Source organism: Arvicola amphibius, chromosome 3 (assembly GCF_903992535.2).
Source record: "Arvicola amphibius chromosome 3, mArvAmp1.2, whole genome shotgun sequence".
NCBI lineage: Eukaryota > Metazoa > Chordata > Mammalia > Rodentia > Cricetidae > Arvicola > Arvicola amphibius.
This window is the reverse complement of record NC_052049.1, coordinates 62061582-62068672: the sequence shown is the minus strand read 5'-3', so window position 1 is coordinate 62068672 and position 7091 is coordinate 62061582. Positions and strand designations below refer to the sequence as shown.

At 43.7% G+C, this 7091-nt stretch overlaps 1 pseudogene; it reads right to left on the bottom strand.

Moving 5' to 3' along the window:
* Positions 1–3976: 3976 nt before the first annotated feature.
* LOC119809235 lies at positions 3977–6600 on the bottom strand (annotated as a pseudogene).
* Between the last annotated feature and the right edge of the window lie 491 nt (positions 6601–7091).

Genomic DNA, 7091 nt, shown 5'->3' with positions numbered 1-7091 from the left:
ATTGTAATGTGCTGGGATCCATATTACTTTCTGTAACATCACCTAGTTAGAACTGGCAAAGAACACAGAATTCAAAATAAGTTCATCTCTTTTTTCCTACTTTTCTCCTGAAGGAAGGAGTGAAAGAATGTTAATATTCTCGAGAATTTTAGAGTATAGGGTAGTGAGCTGCTCTCTCATTCATTGTTTCTGACACTAATTACTTGATATTAAGGACTCTTATTTTCATTATTTCAATAATTATTTCTTAATTTGAAATGAATCCTTCTTTATTCTAATCAGCAACAGCTGTGATCATTAAGGACTGATTAGAAGTGGCCTAGAATACTTTTTCATTGCTTTCCCAGATTCACGGGTCTTGAGAATCACAAAGATACTAAGGATTGTTTATTCTAATAATTCTCAATGACTATCCTCAGAGATGTCAACACAAAACATCAAAACCACACAGAATACTAAAAATATGTATTTCAAGACTGCCCTTCCTTAGCATCATTAAGCCAGATCCCACAGAGTGAGGACCAGGGAGCTGAGACAAAATCAGGTTTCAAGGTAGAGCCAGACTGTAAAACCCATAGGTATAATACACTAGTTTACCATATGGGTCACTGGCTGTCAGGTAGGCAGGCAGCATCTCTCAGGTCTATAGGTTGATAGTTGCTTTTTGGATATGTAGCACACTATCCCACAAGAGAAGGAATGTACCATAAGGCTAGATCACCAATAGCAACACCAACTGTAATGTCCCCTTAGTACTTTTTGTTTATTTGTTTTGTCTTATTCTGGTTTGTTGGTTTCAATTTTATCTATCATCATCATCATTGTCGTCATTGTTATAATTATTATTATAATAGATGCCTGTTCATATCCTGAGGAAAAAAAGTTTAAGATATGCATTTGAGTGGGTGGGATCTGGGGAAGATCTGGGAGAAGATGTGGGGGAGGAACCATAATCAGAGTACATTGTATTTAAAACTCTACTTTCAATAAAAAGAAAATAAAGAAAATTATAAAAAAAATTAAAAGAACTGTCCATTGTGGGGATATTTTCTAGGCAGTCTATGGTGACACCAGTTAAAAATTGTTAAAATGTAAATAGAATTATCTCCTAAAGAAGTTTGTAAAGTATGTGGTAAAAGCACACTTTCAGGACACATGTCTCAGTTATACAACCCACTTATTCTCCTTCACCAATTTGACCCCAAGTGATATTTGGTTTTATCCCAATCCATCATTAAAATATATCACAACTGTTTTCATTAGAGATTATTTATGAGTGTTTTCTACAAATTCTGAAGTGACTAAATATTTTCAATAATCATAAATCTATGCAACTAATGTCTAACATCTGTATATTACTATTTTGTTTTTCCATTTGATTCTAAAATATGTAGTGAAATCCAAAGAATTTTGATTATTCAAAAAGGTATAAAAACATAATCTATACTAATCTTAAGCCTGTCAAGCTGTAATAACCAAAACAGTGTGGTATTGATTTAAAAATAAGAGTATAAAACAAAATAAGAAAATAGATTCAACCGAGAAATAGACTAATGTTGCAGGCTTGTGCCATCCCCATTTCCCAGGGGATACGGGGTTAGCAGACATGGAGACAATGACACAGACTCTGAAAGATTCCAATGTAAAAGCTCTTTATTGTAAAAGGGTTGGGGTTTTTATGGGGTTAGGGAAATTAAGCTGCCTTAAGAACATTTTTGGTTGGTTCTGGAACTCCTGACGTGGTCACTGCTGTCGTGCTGTGACTGGTTACTGTGCTTTTGGTCGGCTGACAGGTAGTTTGGCTTGTTCATTATGAGTCGCTCGCACTTTTGTCCGCCTCACCCACCCTTTTATTTCATTGTTATTGGGTGACTTAGTGGGAGTTATGGGCTATTATAACCCCACCTTGGGGACCCCCCAGTATTTTGGGCTGTGCCTGTCTTAGGTTGTCCTGCTGGACAGGCTCTTACCCATCTTTGACTATCAGTCCTTGAATGGTAGGGTCTTTGGCAGATCCCAAGAAGTCAAAAACAAAGGAAGACTTTTAGGAGAACTAGGGCTTTAAATGGCCTCCTGTATTTGTGTTAGCCAAGCATGGACCATCTACCTCGTGAGTTTTTGTCCAGGGTGCTCCATGGTCATTAAGGCCTGAAGTGTTGTCTTGTTCACTGGCTGTTGTCACGATCTTAGCTGTAAGAAACACTTAAGCAGAAATGTTAGAGCCACCACTACCCCTCTCATAAGGCACCATACATCAAGTTTAGAGGGGCCTATCAGGGATTTTATGTGATTCCATTATTGGCCAAAAATGTAGTAGATAGGTTCAATGGATGGATCCGTGCTGAGTTAAGATGCCGATTAAATCTTTAAAGCTGGGCAAGGGTAAGCCACGTAAAAAGCTTGTGCAAAGTTTTAAGAGACAAATGAAATTGCTGATGGAGGAGCCTAACCTGTTCCAGCAAGGACACTAAGTGTCATAGTCATAATTAGGTGGTCTGCTCTGTGATTGCCTGTTGCTAGCATTCCTGGCAGCCTTGTATGAGACCTGAGATATTTGCCAGGGGTGTTCCCTGGACTGTAATATGTCTTGAACAGTTTGCATGATTTTAGAGATAGAATCTTTTTGGTACTTTAATTTTACAAAAGATAGTATTTTGCATGCTTGTGTGACATAACAGCTATCTGAAAAAATATTTACAGGTTCTGATTGTGTCATTTCCAATACCTTAAGGACCACCAATACCTCCCCTAGTTGTACTGATCCAGGATTTGGTTGGGTATACGCCCTTTCCTTATGATTAACTTTCATTATTATTAACCCAAAATTAGTTTTATTGCCTCCTGTAAAGGCTATAGTTGCCTGGAGGATGGCATTTTTTGATGGTGTGGCCTAATTTTTATTTCTAATTTTAAAGGGAGAAGGGAAGAAAGTCATCTCTCCTGGGGGAAATTATTATCCAGTGTGCCCATACTGGACCTAGAAATCACTTTAAAACAGAGTTCCTCTCTAAGTAGTTTGTTGTTTTTCCTGGATTTTTTTACAACGTCTCTGCAGTCTGTATCTATAGCTGTAATTCCTGGGTCACGGAGTGCACCAAGTACCATGAATGGGTGCTGACTGGCCTAAAGGGCAGCAAATGGCTTATTTTAATAAACTGTCCTGGGAAACTGGCTGAGCACATAAAGCGTGACCAAGAGAAATTTCATGTTGCCACCTTGGCTCCGGAAGAGCACCCAAAGGTGTTCTACATCACTCTCAAGCTAGCTCACAAACATGATTCTACTGTGTTCAAGTAACCTCAGCAGAGAGAACAAAAGTACTGGGGCAATTTGCCTTTTTAAATGACATCTGCTATGCTTCTGAAATCAAAGAGATCTGACTAGTGGGATGAGAACCAGTTCACCTTAACCATTACAAACCAAGGCACACCACTTACCTTCATGCACCAGAAGTGTGAAGCCATTGTCCAGTCTATCATTCAGATCAGAACCCATTGGGAGCTTCTCCAGCCTGGTGCTGAATGACAGCCCTTTTGGGCATTAGGTCTTTGGATGGGCACTGGGACAATCCTTTCATAAATGGCTGAACTGGTCACATCCCCAGCAAGTATGACCTGGCAGGGCAGAATTATCATCCTTTTGGCATTGATAGAAGCCATAAGTGCAGGAATGGGACCATTTTTTGTCATGGGTAACTAAGACCCACTTATGAAAATTCTCATTTCTAACAGGTGCAATGACATTATAGGTAATGGTCTTGAGCTCTAACTAGTTAGCTGTGCAATTAGGATGTCCTTGGTAGAAACAGATGGGATGCACTTGTTAACATTGGTGGCACGGGTCAAAAATTTAGGAAATGGTTCTGCAGTCTGCTGGACAAGATTACAAAAATAGTCTGTACTGTCCTGGTGATTACAAAGTTTGAGGGCCTTGAAGGCTAGGTTGGACACTTGTTGGAAATAGGCATATAGGCCAATCATGGATTGTGAGACAGGATCAGTGTATTATCCATGCCCATTAAGTATGTTGAGGGTAATATTAAGTCCAAATAGCAAGTTTGTACAGGCTTGGGTCTCTGCTGCATCATCATAAGCAGAGTGCCATAGGAGGAAAACTGAGGGGTCAAAGACTGCCTGCAACATGAAGTACTAATTGTAATGGGTTTGAAGTTGCATGGCCCATTGTCTGAGTACTTGCTCAAAATAAGGAGAATCAGGGTAGCATGGTCGCCCTTACACACCCCTGCCTGCTCCCAGCCTGCTCCTGTCCCTGCTGCCATGGTGAGGGCACATAGCTGACAAAGACAGCATCACTGGAGCCTCCAGACTCCAGAGAGATGGGATGCACCTGGAAATGCTTAAGCATATTGAAAATGGACTGGAACCACAGATGATGGACCCGGCACTAACCTTCCTCATTCAGTGACAAATGCAGGTGCTTGACCTGCCCTGGAAGTTGAAAGTGAGGACATATTTAACATATCTTGTCTCACTGTGATGTACCAGGAAGATACCATGGGAGTCAGTGTCTCCTTCCAGCACTAACTGGGCAACCTTGATTTGAGAGAGCATGCGATGGAACCAAGGCTATCCTGAGAGGGGCTGATGTCTCACAGCACCCTCTGACTCCCCCTAGAACATGAATGACCCTGTGGTTGCTTCTGGATTGTCCAGGGGAGGGGAGGGAGTTGAGGTGAACTGTCCCTGCTAGGCCCCCCCTCCTCAGTGGGAATGCAAGGGAAAAATTCCGGAGAAAGAAGTTCCAGTGAGTCAAAGTGGGAGGCAGCACTGGAGGCAGAACTAGGGGAGAAGGATGCTTGGTGGGGAAAGGGTCGCTTGTTGGTTCCTGGCCGCCTGGCTAGCTTAGACCCAAAATAATCACACAGAAACTGTATTAATTAAAACTCCGCTTGGCCCCTTAGCTCTAGCTTCTTATTGGCTAACTCTTACATCTCAATTTAACCCATTTCTAGTAATCTGTGCATAACCACGAGGTTGTGGTCTACCAGCAAAGTTTCATGACGTCTGTCTCTGGCGGCTCCACAGCTTCTCTCTAACTCCGCCTTTTTCCTCCTATGCTACAGGCCAAGCCAGTTTTCTTTATTCATTAACCAATAAGTCAACACACAGACAGAAGGACCTCCCATACCAGATGCTGATGGCAGGTCGGAAAAGCTCCCATAAGCCCCCTGTAACAGGCATTCATTACTCTCTCTGGGTCCCAAAGCAGACCCTGGCTGGGCAGACTCTCTCAATGATTCAGACAGGGCAGCTCCTGGCTGTCTGTGTTATCCTTTGTGAGGAAGAAAGTCCCAGGTGCCAGGAAAAGGGTCACGGGATGGCAGCTGATAGCAGGGCAGAGTCCTGGACTTAGGTGTTCCTGGATGTCAGACACCCAGATCTTCACACGAAGTGCAACTATTGTCTCCAGAATGTACTCTGAAGGGCCTTCTACCTTAACCACCAATGTGTTCTCCCTATCAGGCATCTCTAGAGCTATGGCTGTGCAGACATCAGTGAGAGTAGAGCAGGTAGCACTGTGTTGGGGACGGAATGCCTTGGGTGGTACGAAGAACTCCAAAAGACTTTCCCCTCCTCCTTCATTTCAGACTAGAAAGAGATACTTCTGCCACTGAGGCTGCCCTCCTCCCACTAAGGTCAGTCCATCTGCCCCTCCTCCACGACCCACTCCTTCTGGGTCAGGGGTAGCTTCTTTAGACACCATAAAACTGAACAGCTGTTCTCTCTGTACCATTCCTGCTGGGTCTTTCAAGCATCCCCACTCAAAGTGGGGAGTCCATCTCTCCCCAGGGGATGTGCCATCACTTGCCAATCTCCTACCAACTGTCCCAGCACCACCAGAGGAGTTGGAATTGTTGTTTCCACCTAGTACTGGAGGGCCTGATGTTGTCTCCAGAGGCCCAGCTTTGGAGGAAGAGTCAATGGTCCCTCCCCACTGCAAGATGCCTCGTACAGAACCTCTGACTGAGGGGACCCAGAGAGTGGAGGGAAAAGTGTTTTCTTTTTTTTTTTTTTTTTTGCTTTATTTATTTATTTATTTTATTTTTTTTTTGGTTTATTTTTTATTTTTTTTCCTCATGGTTTATTATTTTTTTTTAATATTTAAAAATTTCCATCTCCTTCCCTCCTCCTCCCCCCTCGAAAAGTGTTTTCTTGAGCTTCGGCTTTCAGAATGTTGTAGAGGACGAAGAGACTGAGGAAGGAAGGGGGGCAGCTAGGTCCTCAGAAGATAGAGGTAGACCCTACAGCGTTCAAGAGACAAGTCATATGGTGGTGCAGTCTCCACACCAGGGCTCTATGGGGCCAAGACAGGTGGGGAGAGTGAACCCAAGAACCGTTTCACCTCAGCTTCGACGTGCTGCAGGAATAGCTCAGCAAAACGGCCAGAAAAGGCAGCTTCTGTTCCTGGCGATGCATATTGTGGGTGGGAGTTCAGGTAGAGACAAAAACAGCAGGCAAGATCCAGGGCAGCCGCTCTCGCACGGGACTCACAGATCTCTTACCAACTTGGAGGAGGGGGTGGTGGCAGCACTAGTCAGGAAGGGAAGACCCTATACACTGGAGTTGGGGCACCATTCATGATGGACCCCAGAAAGATCCTGTGAGGAGGAGCAGCAAAGAAGAAAGCAGTCAGAATACCTAGGGTGAGCAGCAACAACTCTATCTCAATCCCTGTGCTCAGCTCCAGGGCCACGCTAGTGGAAGTAATTGTTTTTTAGGAGTCCCAGAAGGGAAAGGGGATCAACAACAGCCAAACAGCCAAAGACTTTATGTGAATTACCAGACCGGCCACTGCGCTGATAGCTCTTTTCTTTTCTTTTTTTTTTTTTTTCCTCATGGTTTATTTTCTTTTTATATTTAAAAATTTCCATCTCCTTCCGTCCTCCTCCACCCTCCCTCCGCTCCTCCTCCCCCTTCCCTCCCCTCCTTCTCCCCCTTCCCTCCCCTTCCCTCCACCCATACCTCCCCTCCCTCCCTCTCAAGGACAAGGAGCCATCAGGGTTCCCCACTCTATGCTAAGTCCAAGGTCCTCCCAACTCCCCCCAGGTCCAGGAAGGTGATCGACCAAGC